Here is a 21,177-nt window from a genome sequence, read left to right on the forward strand (position 1 = left end):
TTTTTCTTATCTCTGTGGCCAATTAGGGACAGACATAAATGAGCCCAGCCCAGGCCATAACTGTGCCACATATAGGAGGGAAGTTTTCTTAATGCCACCCTCTTTGGGGCATTGGAAATTAAATTTAAACTACACGAAAAGCAGGCAAAATAATGAATATGCATTACATTTGTTTACAATGCACAATTACATTTTATGCAGTTTTTCAGGAAAGGCAAGAAAATGTAAATCTTAACTTCAACATCTTGAAAAGCCTTTTAGTAATTGTGTTCTTATTTTTTTATTTCATGCTCATATTTTTGTAATATTCACGTACGTACAGTACTTTCATCTGTTAAAAAATTGAAAAAAAAACAAGTATTTAAAGAGATGGTATTTACCGGAAACAGAAATCTTTAGATTTCGAAATACAAATTTATAAAGCAAGAAAAATCAAATTTAGATTTTTGTAAAAAAAAATAGGTAAATAAAACAAATGTGATGTGCTTCATTTATGGGTGGGTGTTTGTGATGAAGGGCAGAGATCTAGTAGGGTGCAGTGTTGCTGAATGCTGAGGGCTTTGTATGTTGCGGTCAAGATTTTGAATTTTATTCTTAAGACCTTAAGCAAATGGGGGGACTTGGGAGACCAGAGATAATGGAATTGTAGTAGTAAACAGGGAACATGATGAGTGAATAGATTAGGACCTTAGTTGTGTCTTGTATGAGAAAGAAGTGAATTTAAGTGATATACAGTGGAAGCAGTTGGGATTAGCCTATTTAAATTTGAGGGTTGGGGATAATGGACACAAACAAATTTGGTGAGAGAAATTTAGTTAGGTGCTTATAGACTAGTCGTTCCAATTCTTTGGAGGTAAAGGGAAGTAAGAAGATAGAAGCGGTGGAGGGGTCATGCAAGGGCTTTTTTTGTATTGGTATTATTAATAAATGCTTGAATGTATCAGGAAATGCACCAATGATAAGAGACTGGTTAAAGTGATGAGTTAGGGCAGGAGTTAGAGAAGCAGAGAGAGAGGAAAATGTTGAATGGGAAGGAATAGGGTCAATTGGGCAGGTTGTGAGATTAGCAGAAGATAGGAGTATGAAGACTTCTTCCTCTGTTGCAGGGGTAAAGTAGAAGAAAGTTTTGTTAGTAGAAGGGGTGGGTAGGAGGGCTGGGTTTGAGGGGTGTGAGGGAGAGATATTTTTTATAATTGTGTCAGTTTTATTTTTGAAGTGATCAGCAATAATCTGAGCAGTGAGTTTGGTAGTGGGAGAAGATGCAGGCCATAGAAGGAAGTTGAGATCAGCCTTTTGGGGTTGAATGCATGAGTTGAAACAAGGGAGGAAAAATAGACTAGTTTGGCCAGGCTGAGGATAGAGTTATAAGAATTGATGATGAATTTATAATGCAGGAAATCTGCACAGACACGTGATTTCCTCCACTGACATTTTGCAGTCTGTGAACATTGCTGAAGATAGCGTGTCTGTTTGGTGTGACATGGTTGTTGTCGAGTGTATGATAAGGGGTGAGTAGTGGAGGGTACAGCTTTGTTAAGTGTTGATTTTAGTGCATAATTATACTGTAAGGACCTCAGACAGAGTAAGTGTGGTGAGTGGTCATAAAGAGTAAATAGTGAGTAGGTGAACTCTGAGTCAGAATAATACCCTGACTACAAAAAAAGCCTGTTTGAAAGATCCAAGGTCACAGGTTAAAATCCCGGCAGGGCCGACTCAGCCCTTCATCCTTCCGAGGTCGATAAAATGAGTACCATTAAATTGGGTAATAATAAGAACTATTACTATTCAGCTGCCGATTTGGTTAATTCTGAGAGTGAGCGCTGAAAAAGCGCTTTGAGTCCCACTGGGAGAAAGGCGCTATATAAATACTAGTTATTATTATTATAAATCAGGTGTAGAGAGTGAACATTTTTATGAGTGAGTAGTATAGAGTAGGATGCCAAAACAAACTTCTTGTTTGTTACCAGTTCTGGGGGTATTGCTAAATTGAAAGACCTTATGTGAGCAGCAAGGGAGATTATGTCTGAGAGAAATAGTACCGAGAGGCTGATTCAGATAGAACATGCAATTTTAAGCAGCTTTCTAATTTGCTCCTATTATCAATTTTTCTTTGTTCTCTTGGTATGTTTATTTTAAAAAGCAGGAATGCAAGCTTAGGCGTCTGCCCATTTTAGGTTCAGCACCTGGGTAGTGCTTGCTGATTGGTGGCTACATTTAGATAATAGGAGTAAATTAGAAAGTTGCTTAAAATTGCGTGCTCTATCTGAATCATGAACAGGGCCGGATTGGCCTACCAGGATACCAGGAGATTTCCCGGTGGGCTGCAGCAGCTGGGGCTGGAAAGCTACAATTTAAAGGGGTGATTGATTGATACAATTGGGTTGTAGTTTTGCTATATAATCTCAATCTGGCATTTTTGTTTAATACAAAGTAATATAATTTAATTCTGAAAAAATATTAGGGGAGGAGTATCCCAGTAATGCCCTTTGAGAAAAATGGAGCATTTGCATTCTACCGACTCAACATAAAATAGGGCTGGTCTTCATATTTTTTTCCAGGGCTGCTTTTTATTCCCAGTCCAGCCCTGATCATGAAAGAAAAAGTTTGGGTTTCATATCCCTTTAAAGTTGTGCATGATAGCATGTGGATGGGATATGATAAATTCCAGGAATACAAGAGTTATGTCTTGCTGCTATAAGAAACAAGATGGAGAATGAGAAGAGATAGGAACTTAATGTGCAGTGTTTTGATAGTTTCTGTAAATTGGTTCAGCACACTGACAGAGATTTTAGATTTATGAGAATTTCATGGAAGTTAAAGAAAGAACATGTGCCTATAAATACTGAGAATAGGGTAATCTGAAAAAAACAATAAAATATTGCAAGTGGGCATTGTATCATAAAAAATAAAACTATAACAGTTCAGTTATTCCAGACATTAAAGCTTGACGGCCCGTGTATGGACCGCTGCTCCATAACCTGTCCGCCTGCTCTGAGGAGGCGGACAGACATCGCTGCAATTCACCCCGATCAAGTACGATCGGGTTGATTGATACCTCCCTGCTGGCGGCCGATTGGCCGCGATTCTGCAGGGGGCGGCTTTGCACCAGCAGCTCTTGTGAGCTGCTGGTGCAATGCTGATTACGGAGAGCGTATTGCTCTCCGTATTCAGCAAGGTCTAGCGGACCTGATCCACACTGTCAGATCAGGTCCGCCAGACTTTGATAAATAGAGGCCATCTTATGTTTGAGCTCTTATAACTTTTTTCTGCAATATTTTTTAAAGTAATTTTTATTAGATAGTGTTATAATGTGTGTAACTGTACTTTTAAATGTATTTTTGATTTCAACTTGTAATACGAGAGCTACCTCTGACGCGTGCAAACAGCCGTAATAAACCCGATATCACTTGCGCATGAATGTTAGTGTGCCACTTGTAATCTGGCTCACTATTGGCTTTTTAACATGAGTGGAAGTATTTCTTAAGTGGTGAGGTGGGCATAAAGAGTTCTCATTTTTGGTTTTGTAAAAATAAAAAAAGCCTAAACATATATTAGGTTCTCTTGCTCAGATAAAAATTGCCTGGCATTTCGGGAATTTACTTTGTTTGCTTACAATCAGAGGTGGGACCATGTCATTAGTTTGCAAGTCACAAGTATGTCTCGAGTCTTTGTATTTAAGTCTGAAGTCAAATCCCAAATCAAGACAGTCAAGTCCCGAGTCAAGACAGGCAAATCCAAGTCAAGTCTCGAGTCAACAAAGGCAAATCTAGGTCAAGTGTTCAACAAGTCATTAGCACTGTTTGGATAATATAGTGTCAGAGTATTAATTACTGTATATAATGTATACTAATTCATATCAGCAAGGTGTTTAAAATATGTTTTTCTTTTCCCAGTTCAATTTCATGTGAGATTTAAAATGTTAAATTGTAACATGAGGACTAACAGTGAAAAAACTGTATTTATTGGTAAATAAGACTAACACAATTATTATAGAAACAACACAACTGCCAAGTACCCAAAAACCCAAGTAGTTGAAAAATGCTGTGGTGTCATACTTTGAGAGAGAAAGTCAATGTGAGCGAGGTTCTTTTCTTTAAACCCTATTAGGCTTTGAACTTGCAAAAGATTAAAGGGACACTAAACCCAAATTTTTTCTTTCGTGATTCAGATAGAGCATGCAATTTTAAGCAACTTTCTAATTTACTCCTATTATCAAATTTTCTTCCTTCTCTTGGTATCTATATTTGAAATGCAAGAATGTAAGTTTAAATGCCGGCCCATTTTTGGTGAGTAACCTGGTTTATTCTTGCTGATTGGTGGATAAAGTCATCCACCAATAAAAAAGTGCTGTCCAGAGTACTGAAACAAAAATGAAGCTTAGAGGCCTTCTTTTTCAAATAAAGATAGCAATAGAACAAAGAAAAATTGATAATAGGAGTAAATTAGAAAGTTGCTTAAAATTGCATACTCTATCTGAATCACGAAAGAAAAAATTTGGGTTCAGTGTCCCTTTAAATTGGCCAAAAGTCTATCAGACATGTGTGCACAATGGGGCCGTAGTATGATGCCTCCATGGCTGAAAACATGCTCCACCGGAGCACTAGAAGCAGGCACTTCCAAGCCCCTGATGGCCACTTTAAATAGTGCTGGAAGAGTCTTCATGTTCATAGCCCAGAACAAAAGAGCATTCTGACCTTCAGATATGTCATGGTAGTGATTTAGCTGATGTGCTGGAGTGGCCCCAATGTCCTTTCTTGGTTTCTTGTGTTATACTGCAAAACAGCCCCACCTCATCTTCAGGCTTTTGAACCTTTTTCTTTTCATCCTCAGAAACAAGAAGCAGCAGATACACCCTCAACAGCATCTTGCAAGATCAGTTCTAGCAATGAGTAAGCACAGCAGAAAGTAATAGACAAATAATACTATTACAACTAAAGATTAGACAGACAGTTAGTTAGACTAAAATCTGTTTTTGTTTCAATCATTTAAAGTGTGCCATTACAGGAAAAATATTTAAAGGGATATGAAACCCAATTTTTTCTTTCCTTGTTCACATAGAGCATGCCATTTTAAACAGCTTTCTAATTACTCCTACTATCAATTTTTCTTTGTTCTCCTGGTATCTTTATTTAAAAAGAAGGAATGTAAGCTTAGGAGTAAGCCCATTTTTTTGTTCAGCATATGGATAGCGATTGCTGATTGGTGGCTAGCTACAAATAAACCACTAATCATCAAGCGCTACTCAGGTGCTGAACCAATAATAGCTCCAAAGCTTACATTCCTGCTTTTAAAATGAAGACACCATGAACCAACAGAACGAAGAAAAATTGATAATAGAAGTAAATTAGAAAGTTGTTTAAAACTGCATGCTTTATCTGAATCATGAAAGAAAAAAATGGTTTAATATCCCTTTAAAGCATAATAATATTTATCATCACTTATATGTTGTGTGTAATATGACAAAAACTGGTGCTTTAGGAACTGAACATGTATTCAGATAACAGTTCACTGACAAGATTAGCGGCTGGGCAGGTGCAGGAACAGTCATTAGTTATACAAGTAAGCTACTATATACCAAAGTAGCAACGCTTACCATCTTAATGCAGGAACAAGGCACACACCTGTAGGTTGAATGCAGGAGGATCAGGACTCACTCGGTCTCACGTGTTTGGGGTTCCACAAAACTCTGAATGCCTGTTATGCAAATCTTTAATACCGCTCCTCCTTCCTAAGCTTTAAAGCTGTGCGCTGCTACGAGTGACCTGCTAGTGCCTCTGTGGTAGTCCAAAAAACTGGGAATCTACAGAGATGCTTTCTCCTTATCTGATTGGAACACTCCGCTCTGACACCCTGGGGTGTGTGTATCCGCGGGCCAATCCTCTCTGCCACTTGTAGATGTGTAGAACCTCGGGCACTCCTGATAGGTCCTGCTTCCGCTCAACTCCAAACGACCTAAGGGGCTTTAGTGAAATTCTCCCACCGGCTGTGCTATACTAGTATAGGTCAGTATAAACAGAGCTCAAAAGTTAAGGAGCACCAGCCCGGAGTAAAACATGAACATTTTAATGGTATTAGTTCAAATACAAACAAAACCTGGCTGTAACAATGGAGGTCAGCAAGATAAGTGCATCTGTCACGTTGCAGCAGTTTCCGTATTCGAGAGCTGTTAATATAATATTTACCCTTCACTTTTTGTGCAACCACTTCCTTGACTTCAGGGCTGACAAACATATGATGCTCTACCAACTGCAGTGAAAAAACGTGATCCAAGACAGCTGCTTTTAGGCAAATTGGGTCTGAAAAAGGTGCAGAGGTTCCATCTTTTGTGCATACCATTTTCACATTGGCAAAGATTCCAATGAATCATTTGGTCAGGGATGACTGCAGACTTCTGACTAGGCTAGTTAAGAAACAGACCTGAGACTTCTCCAAGTGGTGATTCAGTGCAAGAACAGATACAACAAAATTGTCACCATTTTCTCCCCCTGGTTCAAATCGGTTGCCTTTGCAATTGACTCTGAAAACAGAGTTTGGACCAGCACAATTATCAGGCTCCAGGTCTACCAGGATTCACTGCACAAACTCCCAAAGTGCAATAAACAAGTTTCAAAAAGAGGTAGACCGGAGTAGAGTACAAATCCCTTTATTGTTACATCAGGGGATCAAACAAACTACAACATTTCTGGGGTGTTTCCCTTAATCATGTGATCATCACATGATTAAGGGGAACGTCCACCAACTCCTTCCATTGATGCCACTCCCTTATGTCCAGACTTTTCCAGAACACAACAGACCTTTTGATGATCACATTCAGTTACTGCCCGTACCTGTCCAATGGCCTTTTATCATATTTTTTGTTTGACCAAAAAAAATGTATTGGGGTGTAATTAAAACAAAAGTGAGTTAGGTATTTTAAATATATTATTTTGTTTGTCATTCTCCAGGGACCATCCTAGGTCACATCTCTGACCTTTAGAATGTATAAAGACTTGGCAAGTCATAGGGCTCAAGTCTAAGTCAAGTCTCGAGTCATTGCTGTCAAAGTCCAAGTCAAGTTCCAAGTTTTACTTGATTATGTCGAGTTGAGTCACAAGTCATCAAATTTGTGATTTGAGTCCAAGTCAAGTTCAAGTCATGTAACTCAAATCCTCCGGCAACCTCAGATCCTTGAAAAAAAACATCTCTCTTTCTTTACAAACTAATCAATCCTGTAAAGGCTGTAAATTATAAAAAGACCTAACTTGTGTCTATGTACTGCTTGATAAAAATGTAACTATTTGTACAATATGTAATGTATTGGTGGCATATTCCAGGGTATACTTGAAAATGAGAGAAATCTCAATGTATTTTTTCCTGCTAAAACATTTTGGGCCAGATTACAAGTGGAGCGTGAAACATTGCTTTCGTGAAAGTGATATTAGTGTTCAATTTAATAATACCAGTGCATGCTAATGTGCGCTGGGGTATTGCAAGTTGTCAGCAATGCCAATGGGATCCACGTTCTGATGCCATCAGAGACGTCATCTGAACCTAACGCAGCGAAGGAGGTAAGTAGCGCAGCGATGACAGCAAATATAAATATATATGTATATGCTGATATACATATTTATGTGTTTATATGTTTATCTACACATATTAACACATTAATATATATGTATATAAACATATATATTTACAGGAAACACACAGTTCCCATAGACCGCAATGTAAAGGCACTTACAGTGGTGGTGGTGGTGGGGGGGTTAACACCCCACTCCCGCCAACTTTAATTAATTAATTATTAAAAAAATATACTACATTTTTTAAAATAAAAAACTATAGTGCCATCTATTTTGAGGTAATTTTGGGCACTTTTAGAAAATCAACCTAAGATCTAATCCCTGGTTATTTTTCTGAGCTCTAATTGCTACCGCAAGCTTGCGGGAGCAATAACCCTCCACTTGTAATGGCTTGTTATTTACCGCGCGCCCGCAAATGGTGTTCCACTTCTAATCTAGCCCTTTATAAATAAATAAATAAATAAATAAATAAATAAAGGCTAGATTACGAGTTTTGCGTTATGGGTGGAAAAGCAGCGTTAAGTCTCATGACGCTGCTTTTTCACTACCGCTGCTATTAGGTAGCTGGTAGGTACAGCTGTCCCGCACACTTTTTTGGCCATACTGCAAATTAACTTACACAATTTGCGTAAAGTCTTTTTTCAAAGGGACTTCCAAAGCGCCGATATTACAAACTTTTTTTTGGAGGCTAAAAAGTGAGCGGTACAGCCTATCCCGCAAGAATCGTAACGCAATCTAAATTTAGTAGTTATGAGTTTTACTGTAGCATAAAACTCATAACTAAAGTGTTACAAAGTACACTAATACCCATTGGCAATGCCTATCCAAATGCCCTTTTCAGGGCAATGGGGAGCTTAGGTTTTTTAGTTTGCTTTTTATTTGGGGGGTTGGTTGTGTGGGTGGTGGGTTTTACTGTTGGGGGGGGGTTTGGATTTTTTTTACAGGTAAAAGAGATGATTTCTTTGGGGCAATGCCCCGCAGAAGGCCCTTTTAAGGGCTATTGGTAGTTTAGTTTAGGCTAGGTTCTTTTTTTTTCTTTTTTTTTTGATAGGGCTATTAGATTAGGTGTAATTAGTTTAAATATCTGATAATTTGTTTTTTATTTTGTGTAATTTAGTGTTTGTTTTTTTTTGTAATTTAGGTGATTGTATTTAATTTAGGTAATTTATTTAATTGTAGTGTAAGGTTAGGTTTTAGTGTAAATCAGGTTAGGTTTTATTTTACAGGTAAATTTGTATTTATTTTAGCTAGGTAGTTAGTAAATAGTTAATAACTATTTAGTAACTATTCTACCTAGTTAAAATAAATACAAACTTGCCTGTAAAATAAAAATAAACCCTAAGCTAGCTACAATGTAACTATTAGTTATATTGTAGCTAGCTTAGGATTTATTTTATAGGTAAGTATTTAGTTTTAAATAGGAATTATTTAGGTAATGATAGGAATTTTTATTTAGATTTCTTTTAATTATATTTAAGTTAGGGGGTGTTAGGGTTAGACTTAGGTTTAGGGGTTAATAAATTTAGTTATAGTGACGGCGACGTTGGGGGCGGCAGATTAGGGGTTAATAAATGTAGGTAGGTGGCGACGATGTTAGGGGCGGCAGATTAAGGGTTAATAATATTTAACTAGGGTTTGCTATGCGGGAGTGCGGTGGTTTAGGGGTTAATATGTTTATTATAGTGGCGGCGATGTTGGGGGAGGCAGATTAGGGGTTAATAAGTGTAGGTAGGTTGCGGCGACATTGGGGCAGGAGATTAGGGGTTAATAAATATAATGTAGGTGTCGGCAGATTAGGGGTTAATAAGTATAATGTAGGTGTTGGCAATGTTGGGGGCGGCAGATTAGGGGTTAATAAGTATAATGTAGGTGTCGGCGATGTCGGGGGCGGCAGATAAAGGGTTAATAAGTGTAATATTAGGGGTGTTTAGACTCAGGGTTCATGTTAGGGTGTTAGGTGTAAACATAACTTTTGTTTCCCCATAGGAATCAATGGGGCTGCGTTACGGAACTTTACGCTGCTTTATTGCAGGTGTTAGGCTTTTTTTCAGCAGGCTCTCCCCATTGATGCCTATGGGGAAATCGTGCACGAGCACGTAAAACCAGCTCACCGCTGACTTAAGCAGCGCTGGTATTGGAGTGCGGTATGGAGCACAATTTTGCTCTACCCTCACTTCTTGCCTGTTAACGCCGGGTTTAGGAAAACCTGTAATACCAGCGCTGTTGGTAAGTGAGCGGTGACAATAACGCGCAAGTTAGCACTGCACCCCTCATAACGCAAAACTCGTAATCTAGCCGTAAATATATAATAAAATAAATAAATAAATAAAATTGATATTTTTTATATTCTCGATCTATATGCAATTTTGGGTGACAGTATGTACAGGGAGTGCAGAATTATTAGGCAAATGAGTATTTTGACCACATCATCCTCTTTATGCATGTTGTCTTACTCCAAGCTGTATAGGCTCGAAAGCCTACTACCAATTAAGCATATTAGGTGATGTGCATCTCTGTAATGAGAAGGGGTGTGGTCTAATGACATCAACACCCTATATCAGGTGTGCATAATTATTAGGCAACTTCCTTTCCTTTGGCAAAATGGGTCAAAAGAAGGACTTGACAGGCTCAGAAAAGTCAAAAATAGTGAGATATCTTGCAGAGGGATGAAGCACTCTTAAAATTGCAAAGCTTCTGAAGTGTGATCATCGAACAATCAAGCGTTTCATTCAAAATAGTCAACAGGGTCGCAGGAAGCGTGTGGAAAAACCAAGGCGCAAAATAACTGCCCAGGAACTGAGAAAAGTCAAGCGTGCAGTTGCCAAGATGCCACTTGCCACCAGTTTGGCCATATTTCATATTGCAACATCACTGGAGTGCCCAAAAGCACAAGGTGTGCAATACTCAGAGACATGGCCAAGGTAAGAAAGGCTGAAAGACAACCACCACTGAACAAGACACACAAGCTGAAACGTCAAGACTGGGCAAAGAAATATCTCAAGACTGATTTTTCTAAGGTTTTATGGACTGATGAAATGAGAGTGAGTCTTGATGGGCCAGATGGATGGGCCCGTGGCTGGATTGGTAAAGGGCAGAGAGCTCCAGTCCGACTCAGACGCCAGCAAGGTGGAGGTGGAGTACTGGTTTGGGCTGGTATCATCAAAGATGAGCTTGTGGGGCCTTTTCGGGTTGAGGATGGAGTCAAGCTCAACTCCCAGTCCTACTGCCAGTTTCTGGAAGACACCTTCTTCAAGCAGTGGTATAGGAAGAAGTCTGCATCCTTCAAGAAAAACATGATTTTCATGCAGGACAATGCTCCATCACACGCGTCCAAGTACTCCACAGCGAGGCTGGCAAGAAAGGGTATAAAAGAAGAAAATCTAATGACATGGCCTCCTTGTTCACCTGATCTGAACCCCATTGAGAACCTGTGGTCCATCATCAAATGTGAGATTTACAAGGAGGGAAAACAGTACACCTCTCTGAACAGTGTCTGGGAGGCTGTGGTTGCTGCTGCATGCAATGTTGATGGTGAACAGATCAAAACACTGACAGAATCCATGGATGGCAGGCTTTTGAGTGTCCTTGCAAAGAAAGGTGGCTATATTGGTCACTGATTTGTTTTTGTTTTGTTTTTGAATGTCAGAAATGTATATTTGTGAATGTTGAGATGTTATATTGGTTTCACTGGTAAAAATAAATAATTGAAATGGGTATATATTTGTTTTTTGTTAAGTTGCCTAATAATTATGCACAGTAATAGTCACCTGCACACACAGATATCCCCCTAAAATAGCTATAACTAAAAACAAACTAAAAACTACTTCCAAAACTATTCAGCTTTGATATTAATGAGTTTTTTGGGTTCATTGAGAACATGGTTGTTGTTCAATAATAAAATGAATCCTCAAAAATACAACTTGCCTAATAATTCTGCACTCCCTGTAGTCAAATTAACTATATAGAACCATGAAAACAAATAAATTGGAATTCAGGAAAAGTATGACAAGGTATTAATTAGGTAGACAAAGTGGTTTTCCTTTAAAGCTGTGAGATTCTACATTTTTTTAAAACCAGGAAACTTCCTGGTACCGTGTATTATATTATACTCTATGTAAGTAGTTTATGCTGAGTTTTATCAGTGTGAAAATTAAAGTTGCCCCTGATATATCTTCATAATTAAATTTTCAAATAATTATGTATTTCAGACTGAATTATTTAAAAAAGCTCTCTTAGACAAATGTAATTCCCTTCAAAATAGACATTTGTAGCCTACAGTATATACTTACACTTTAGAAAAATATACTTTCCTTTAATGGGATAATCGTGTTCTAGTTTACAGTAATTAGTGTTTCTCAAAAAGAGTGTACAATTAATTTAAAGAATTTAAAAGTAATTGCATTCTTAAATGTATCTCCCTGTCAACATTCGTCTACTAATACTCATTTCTAAGCATAATTTTGTTTAATGCAATTTACTTACTGTTCTTAAATATTCATATTAAATAATTTGCAAGCGTAATGCAGCATATTACTTTTGTGTAGGCCTGAAAATCCATGTTTGACCAATAATTTGTAAAGCTTTAGGCATCTGCTAACATGGGGCATTTTGACCAAGGCTTATATTCAAAATAAAAAATAAACATATTTATGCAATATTCATATTTAATAAAATGTTATAGTGTATATTTACAGTAAATATTTCACATTCCAATGTTCTGCACATAGCTGAATATGTTCTAAGTATTTTAAATAGATATTCCTATATATACAATATATATATAAATATATATATATATATATATATATATATATATATATATATATATATATATATATATATATATATATACAGGGAGTGCAGAATTATTAGGCAAATGAGTATTTTGACCACATCATCCTCTTTATGCATGTTGTCTTACTCCAAGCTGTATAGGCTCGAAAGCCTACTACCAATTAAGCATATTAGGTGATGTGCATCTATGTAATGAGAAGGGGTGTGGTCTAATGACATCAACACCCTATATCAGGTGTGCATAATTATTAGGCAACTTCCTTTCCTTTGGCAAAATGGGTCAAAAGAAGGACTTGACAGGCTCAGAAAAGTCAAACATAGTGAGATATCTTGCAGAGGGATGCAGCACTCTTAAAATTGCAAAGCTTCTGAAGCGTGATCATCGAACAATCAAGCGTTTCATTCAAAATAGTCAACAGGGTCGCAAGAAGCGTGTGGAAAAACCAAGGCGCAAAATAACTGCCCATGAACTGAGAAAAGTCAAGCGTGCAGCTGCCAAGATGCCACTTGCCACCAGTTTGGCCATATTTCAGAGCTGCAACATCACTGGAGTGCCCAAAAGCACAAGGTGTGCAATACTCAGAGACATGGCCAAGGTAAGAAAGGCTGAAAGACAACCACCACTGAACAAGACACACAAGCTGAAACGTCAAGACTGGGCCAAGAAATATCTCAAGACTGATTTTTCTAAGGTTTTATGGACTGATGAAATGAGAGTGAGTCTTGATGGGCCAGATGGATGGGCCCGTGGCTGGATTGGTAAAGGGCAGAGAGCTCCAGTCCGACTCAGACGCCAGCAAGGTGGAGGTGGAGTACTGGTTTGGGCTGGTATCATCAAAGATGAGCTTGTGGGGCCTTTTCGGGTTGAGGATGGAGTCAAGCTCAACTCCCAGTCCTACTGCCAGTTTCTGGAAGACACCTTCTTCAAGCAGTGGTACAGGAAGAAGTCTGCATCCTTCAAGAAAAACATGATTTTCATGCAGGACAATGCTCCATCACACGCGTCCAAGTACTCCACAGCGTGGCTGGCAAGAAAGGGTATAAAAGAAGAAAATCTAATGGCATGGCCTCCTTGTTCACCTGATCTGAACCCCATTGAGAACCTGTGGTCCATCATCAAATGTGAGATTTACAAGGAGGGAAAACAGTACACCTCTCTGAACAGTGTCTGGGAGGCTGTGGTTGCTGCTGCACGCAATGTTGATGGTGAACAGATCAAAACACTGACAGAATCCATGGATGGCAGGCTTTTGAGTGTCCTTACAAAGAAAGGTGGCTATATTGGTCACTGATTTGTTTTTGTTTTGTTTTTGAATGTCAGAAATGTATATTTGTGAATGTTGAGATGTTATATTGGTTTCACTGGTAAAAATAAATAATTGAAATGAGTATATATTTGTTTTTTGTTAAGTTGCCTAATAATTATGCACAGTAATAGTCACCTGCACACACAGATATCCCCCTAAAATAGCTATAACTAAAAACAAACTAACAGCTACTTCCAAAACTATTCAGCTTTGATATTAATGAGTTTTTTGGGTTCATTGAGAACATGGTTGTTGTTCAATAATACAATTAATCCTCAAAAATACAACTTGCCTAATAATTCTGCACTCCCTGTATATATATGTATGTATCTATACCTATACAGGGAGTGCAGAATTATTAGGCAAGTTGTATTTTTGAGGATTAATTTTATTATTGAACAGCAACCATGTTCTCAATGAACCCAAAAAACTCATTAATATCAAAGCTGAATAGTTTTGGAAGTAGTTTTTAGTTTGTTTTTAGTTATAGCTATTTTAGGGGGATATCTGTGTGTGCAGGTGACTATTACTGTGCATAATTATTAGGCAACTTAACAAAAAACAAATATATACCCATTTCAATTATTTATTTTTACCAGTGAAACCAATATAACATCTCAACATTCACAAATATACATTTCTGACATTCAAAAACAAAACAAAAACAAATAAGTGACCAATATTGCCACCTTTCTTTGCAAGGACACTCAAAAGCCTGCCATCTATGGATTCTGTCAGTGTTTTGATCTGTTCACCATCAACATTGCGTGCAGCAGCAACCACAGCCTCCCAGACACTGTTCAGAGAGGTGTACTGTTTTCCCTCCTTGTAAATCTCACATTTGATCATGGACCACAGGTTCTCAATGGGGTTCAGATCAGGTGAACAAGGAGGCCATGTCATTAGATTTTCTTCTTTTATACCCTTTCTTGCCAGCCACGCTGTGGAGTACTTGGACGCGTGTGATGGAGCATTGTCCTGCATGAAAATCATGTTTTTCTTGAAGGATGCAGACTTCTTCCTGTACCACTGCTTGAAGAAGGTGTCTTCCAGAAACTGGCAGTAGGACTGGGAGTTGAGCTTGACTCCATCCTCAACCCGAAAAGGCCCCACAAGCTCATCTTTGATGATACCAGCCCAAACCAGTACTCCACCTCCACCTTGCTGGCGTCTGAGTCGGACTGGAGCTCTCTGCCCTTTACCAATCCAGCCACGGGCCCATCCATCTGGCCCATCAAGACTCACTCTCATTTCATCAGTCCATAAAACCTTAGAAAAATCAGTCTTGAGATATTTCTTGGCCCAGTCTTGACGTTTCAGCTTGTGTGTCTTGTTCAGTGGTGGTCGTCTTTCAGCCTTTCTTACCTTGGCCATGTCTCTGAGTATTGCACACCTTGTGCTTTTGGGCACTCCAGTGATGTTGCAACTCTGAAATATGGCCAAACTGGTGGCAAGTGGCATCTTGGCAGCTGCACGCTTGACTTTTCTCAGTTCATGGTCAGTTATTTTGCGCCTTGGTTTTTCCACACGCTTCTTGCGACCCTGTTGACTATTTTGAATGAAACGCTTGATTGTTTGATGATCACGCTTCAGAAGCTTTGCAATTTTAAGAGTGCTGCATCCCTCTGCAAGATATCTCACTATTTTTGACTTTTCTGAGCCTGTCAAGTCCTTCTTTTGACCCATTTTGCCAAAGGAAAGGAAGTTGCCTAATAATTATGCACACCTGATATAGGGTGTTGATGTCATTAGACCACACCCCTTCTCATTACAGAGATGCACATCACCTAATATGCTTAATTGGTAGTAGGCTTTCGAGCCTATACAGCTTGGAGTAAGACAACATGCATAAAGAGGATGATGTGGTCAAAATACTCATTTGCCTAATAATTCTGCACTCCCTGTATATAATCATATATATATATATATATAATTCCAATATAAATGACAGCACTCTCAGGTCTTTTTTTCAAGTGAGAACAACAAAAGTCTCTTTTTAATGAAACGTTTTCGAGGAGCTTGTCCCCGTCATCAGCATGATGGGGACAAGCTCCTCGAAAACGTTTCATTAAAAAGAGACTTTTGTTGTTCTCACTTGAAAAAAAGACCTGAGAGTGCTGTCATTTATATTGGAATTATTTAAAGCATCATAGCACCCAGGCAGACGACCTTTGGAGGGTATATCCTGTGTTGTATGGACGGTATTATATATATATATATATATATATGTATAGATGAATATTTTACCCAAAGAAATCACACATATATATATATATATATATATATATATATATATATATATATATATATATATATATATATATATATATATATATAAATATATATATATTTATTTATTTATGAATAAATAGAACATATTTTGTGGTGTGCAGTACGTTGGAATATGAAACATTCATAGTTTCCTGTTGGGTTATCGCACATGAGAATATGCAATCGGGTTTGCGCGAGAGTGGGGTGTTTGTTTTTTTTCCCACTGTTATTGCTCTATTGACAGCTATGGGGTATACGTGAATGCCTACTCAATATTCTATGTTCAGCTTTTTGCGCTAGTTGGGTTAGCGCGCAAGTGAAAAAAGCTTACTATCAGCTCATAAGACAAGCGCAATCCATCCAGCTCAAAAAACTTAGTTCTAGCGAAATTAACGGTCTGGGCTAGATTACAAGTGGAGAGTAAAATTGCGTATTTGCGAGGGCAATATTTGCGCTTCACTCGTAATATATGCGCAATTCGAACGCAACCTCCCTTTCACGTTGCATGGAAGCTTTGCTCTCACAAGGGCGAACCTAGCGCAGGGAAGGGGGTAAGTTGCGCAGTGAGGAGTAGCAAAGTTTAAATATATATGTGTACGAATATATACATATATATTTATGTGTTTATATGTGTATAAAACATACATAAGGAAAAAGAACTCAGTAGTGCTGAGAAACAAATACGTGAGTAACCACTTTAGGTCAGCTAATATTATGGTAGATTCCAAACGGTGTACCAGCTTTAGGAAACTTTCATAAGTGGCTGCAGAAGCAATTTATCAAAATCAATCCCCCACTGTTGCCCAAGCCTGCTTACTCTACCGGAAACTTTGGGATCTGCGATGCACGGGTACCTTGTACCATCTCCAAGTGCTCGTCTCTCCACCGGCTCAGCTGCTTGGCGTCCTCGTGGGTCTGCAGATGTACGGCGTCTCTCCTTCTCGATGAGCGCTAGATCCTATTTGCTGGTATAAATGTCAATCAGCAGTAACCAATCCGTGGTAAGAAACAATGCTGAAAGTTCACCAATGTCTATTAGCTGCAAACACACACCTCCCCACAGCTCAACAATCCAGGATTCACTGGCAAAATGGTGGAATTTAGAAAAGCGGTAGTCCTGGAGAGTATAATTAAAACGTCTTTATTTCAAACTCAGATTAAAAGCGAATGGCAAACACAAGTAAAAGCATAACAGGTGTGGCACTGTCTGGCTTACGCGTTTCGGCTAGGAGCCGTAGTCATAGCCTATAGTGCTATGTGACACACCTTTCTAAATACCCATACCTAAAATCCCATTGGTTAAAAAATAAAACACACCTGTTAATTACCTACTCTATACATAGTGAAACTAATTTATACAAAACCTCCAAAGCAATTAAGCACTAACAAAAGTGCCAGTTACACGATTCCATATGACAGGGAAATAGACATAGTGAAATGAGAGAAATACACACAATAAACTCAATAGAACAATGCTGAGTAATGATTAACAAATGAAGACAAAATAATGGTAATGCGATATACAATCAGAAAGACCAAAAAATGCAAAAACCAAAAGATCAAAAATGTGTACCACAGTCAAATGTACAAGTGATCAATACATCAAAGAGTATAAGGGGTCAGAGGGCAAACATAAACGTGTATTGCACATTGAAAGATATATTTAAGATGGACCCTGACCCTATAGCATGATTATAAGTAAGATAATGATATGGAGTAACGGAGGGTGAAATTTCTAATACAATAATGCATGATTGTCCTAAATATTGAAGGATAAGGTATATATGTAAGGTAAGACTACCTAAATAGCACAAATCATTACACAAGTTCTTAAAATGGTATGTGTGACATGCATGATAGTGGCTCCCAGAGAGCCGGTATAAAGAAATGCCCTAAGCAATTACCACAAATTCATGATATCATACTTGGAGTTGAGACCATTTGGAATACGAGTGCCCATTGTAAAAATCCAATGTGCCTCTCTCAACTCCAGTATGCGATCTATGGAGCCACCCCTTTTGGGTCTGTGAACCCTTTCTATAGCACTCCAGGAAAAGGAAGAAAGATTCCCTCCATGGTATACCCCAAAATGCTGGACTACAGGGGTACTCGATTTAACTGTAGTGAAAGAGGAAAGGTGTTCCCTAATTCTGGTGTTTACTTCTCTGGAGGTGAGACCTATGTATTGAATTTTACATGAGGAGCAATTAAGTACATAAATCACATTGGTACATGTACAATTTAAGAGTGTTTTGATGTTAAATGTTTTTCCTGTAACATAACTGGTAAATGTGTTTCCCGTGCGTGCAAAATCACACGGTTTGCACTTCCTATGGCCGCATTTATGCATGCCCTGATGTCTGATCCAAGCACAGGCATCATTAGTCTTAGTGGGCAGCATAGTGGGAGACAGCAGAGAGCCCAATGTAGGACCTTTCCTGTATGCACACCTAACACCACTTTTAACCGTTTCAATTAGTTTATCATCAGCCTTAAGGATCTTAAAGTGCTTGCGTATAATAGAACAAATATCATTATATTGTCCACTGTGTGTGGTGACAAAAGTCACTCCATCAAAGGGCTTAGAATCAGTTTTCTGTCTGTCTACCAAGAGACTGTCTCTGGTTTTGGAGCTCACCAAGTGTTTGGCCTTACGAATGGCTCTTATTGGATATCTGCGTTGTTGTAACCTGGATTCAAGATCCCTTGCTAAAGTCTTAAAGTCACTGTAATCTGAGCAGTTTCTTTTTAGTCTGATCATCTCCCCTTTAGCAATTGCTTCTGGGACATGTTTCGGATGGCAACTTGTGCCAAACAGGACTGAATTCCCTGAGATGGGTTTCCTATAGGAAACTGTTTTAACTTTTCCATCTGGGAGCCCTATGAGGGTAAGATCTAGGAAATTGGCACTTTTGTCATTAAATTCAAATGTAAATTTAAGATTCATGTCATTCGAATTGAGGGATGAACAGAATTCTATAGCTTGCTGTTGGGTTCCTGTCCATATGAAGATCAAATCGTCTATATATCTCTTATATGTGGATATATAGACACGGAAAGGGTTACTATCTCCAAAGATGTGGAAGAACTCCCAGAATCCTAGGAACAGATTTGCATACGAGGGGGCAAATTTTGCCCCCATCGCTGTTCCACACCTCTGGAGATAGTATACCCCCTCGAACACAAAAAAATTGTGTGTAAGGAGGAACCCCACAACCTTCACAATGAAACAATTGAAATCATCAGTATAATTGCCAAAGTTGTCTAAGAAAAAACAAATTGCCTTCAAACCTGTGTCATGGGGTATACAAGAGTAGAGTGAGACAGCATCCACAGTCAACCATCTGGATTGTGATGTCCAGACAACATTTTCCATTAACTGCAGAACATGTTTTGTGTCTCGCAAATGCGAGGGTAATGAAGTTACAATTGGCTGTAGGATGCTGTCCACCCACTCAGATAAATTACACAGCAGGGAATCAACCCCACTTACAATTGGGCGACCCTTGACTTCCTGGAGGGACTTGTGGACTTTAGGAAAATGATGAAAGGCAGGAATTTTTTGGAAAATCAGGAACCAAATATGCAAAGGTAGTTGGGTCAATAAACCCTGATTCCACACCCTCATCCAAAAGATCCACAAGTTCCCTCCTGAAGATAGAGGTGGGATCACCTTTAAGGATGGAATATTCATCCCTATTGTTGAGTTGCCTTAATGCTTCAGCCACATAAGCTTCCCGGTCAACTGCTCAGATGACAGTGACTTTAAGACTTTAGCAAGGGATCTTGAATCCAGGTTACAACAACGCAGATATCCAATAAGAGCCATTCGTAAGGCCAAACACTTGGTGAGCTCCAAAACCAGAGACAGTCTCTTGGTAGACAGACAGAAAACTGATTCTAAGCCCTTTGATGGAGTGACTTTTGTCACCACACACAGTGGACAATATAATGATATTTGTTCTATTATACGCAAGCACTTTAAGATCCTTAAGGCTGATGATAAACTAATTGAAACGGTTAAAAGTGGTGTTAGGTGTGCATACAGGAAAGGTCCTACATTGGGCTCTCTGCTGTCTCCCACTATGCTGCCCACTAAGACTAATGATGCCTGTGCTTGGATCAGACATCAGGGCATGCATAAATGCGGCCATAGGAAGTGCAAACCGTGTGATTTTGCACGCACGGGAAACACATTTACCAGTTATGTTACAGGAAAAACATTTAACATCAAAACACTCTTAAATTGTACATGTACCAATGTGATTTATGTACTTAATTGCTCCTCATGTAAAATTCAATACATAGGTCTCACCTCCAGAGAAGTAAACACCAGAATTAGGGAACACCTTTCCTCTTTCACTACAGTTAAATCGAGTACCCCTGTAGTCCAGCATTTTGGGGTATACCATGGAGGGAATCTTTCTTCCTTTTCCTGGAGTGCTATAGAAAGGGTTCACAGACCCAAAAGGGGTGGCTCCATAGATCGCATACTGGAGTTGAGAGAGGCACATTGGATTTTTACAATGGGCACTCGTATTCCAAATGGTCTCAACTCCAAGTATGATATCATGAATTTGTGGTAATTGCTTAGGGCATTTCTTTATACCGGCTCTCTGGGAGCCACTATCATGCATGTCACACATACCATTTTAAGAACTTGTGTAATGATTTGTGCTATTTAGGTAGTCTTACCTTACATATATACCTTATCCTTCAATATTTAGGACAATCATGCATTATTGTATTAGAAATTTCACCCTCCGTTACTCCATATCATTATCTTACTTATAATCATGCTATAGGGTCAGGGTCCATCTTAAATATATCTTTCAATGTGCAATACACGTTTATGTTTGCCCTCTGACCCCTTATACTCTTTGATGTATTGATCACTTGTACATTTGACTGTGGTACACATTTTTGATCTTTTGGTTTTTGCATTTTTTGGTCTTTCTGATTGTATATCGCATTACCATTATTTTGTCTTCATTTGTTAATCATTACTCAGCATTGTTCTATTGAGTTTATTGTGTGTATTTCTCTCATTTCACTATGTCTATTTCCCTGTCATATGGAATCGTGTAACTGGCACTTTTGTTAGTGCTTAATTGCTTTGGAGGTTTTGTATAAATTAGTTTCACTATGTATAGAGTAGGTAATTAACAGGTGTGTTTTATTTTTTAACCAATGGGATTTTAGGTATGGGTATTTAGAAAGGTGTGTCACATAGCACTATAGGCTAT

The sequence above is a fragment of the Bombina bombina genome, chromosome 4, assembly GCF_027579735.1.
Source record: "Bombina bombina isolate aBomBom1 chromosome 4, aBomBom1.pri, whole genome shotgun sequence".
Taxonomy (NCBI): Eukaryota; Metazoa; Chordata; class Amphibia; order Anura; family Bombinatoridae; genus Bombina; species Bombina bombina.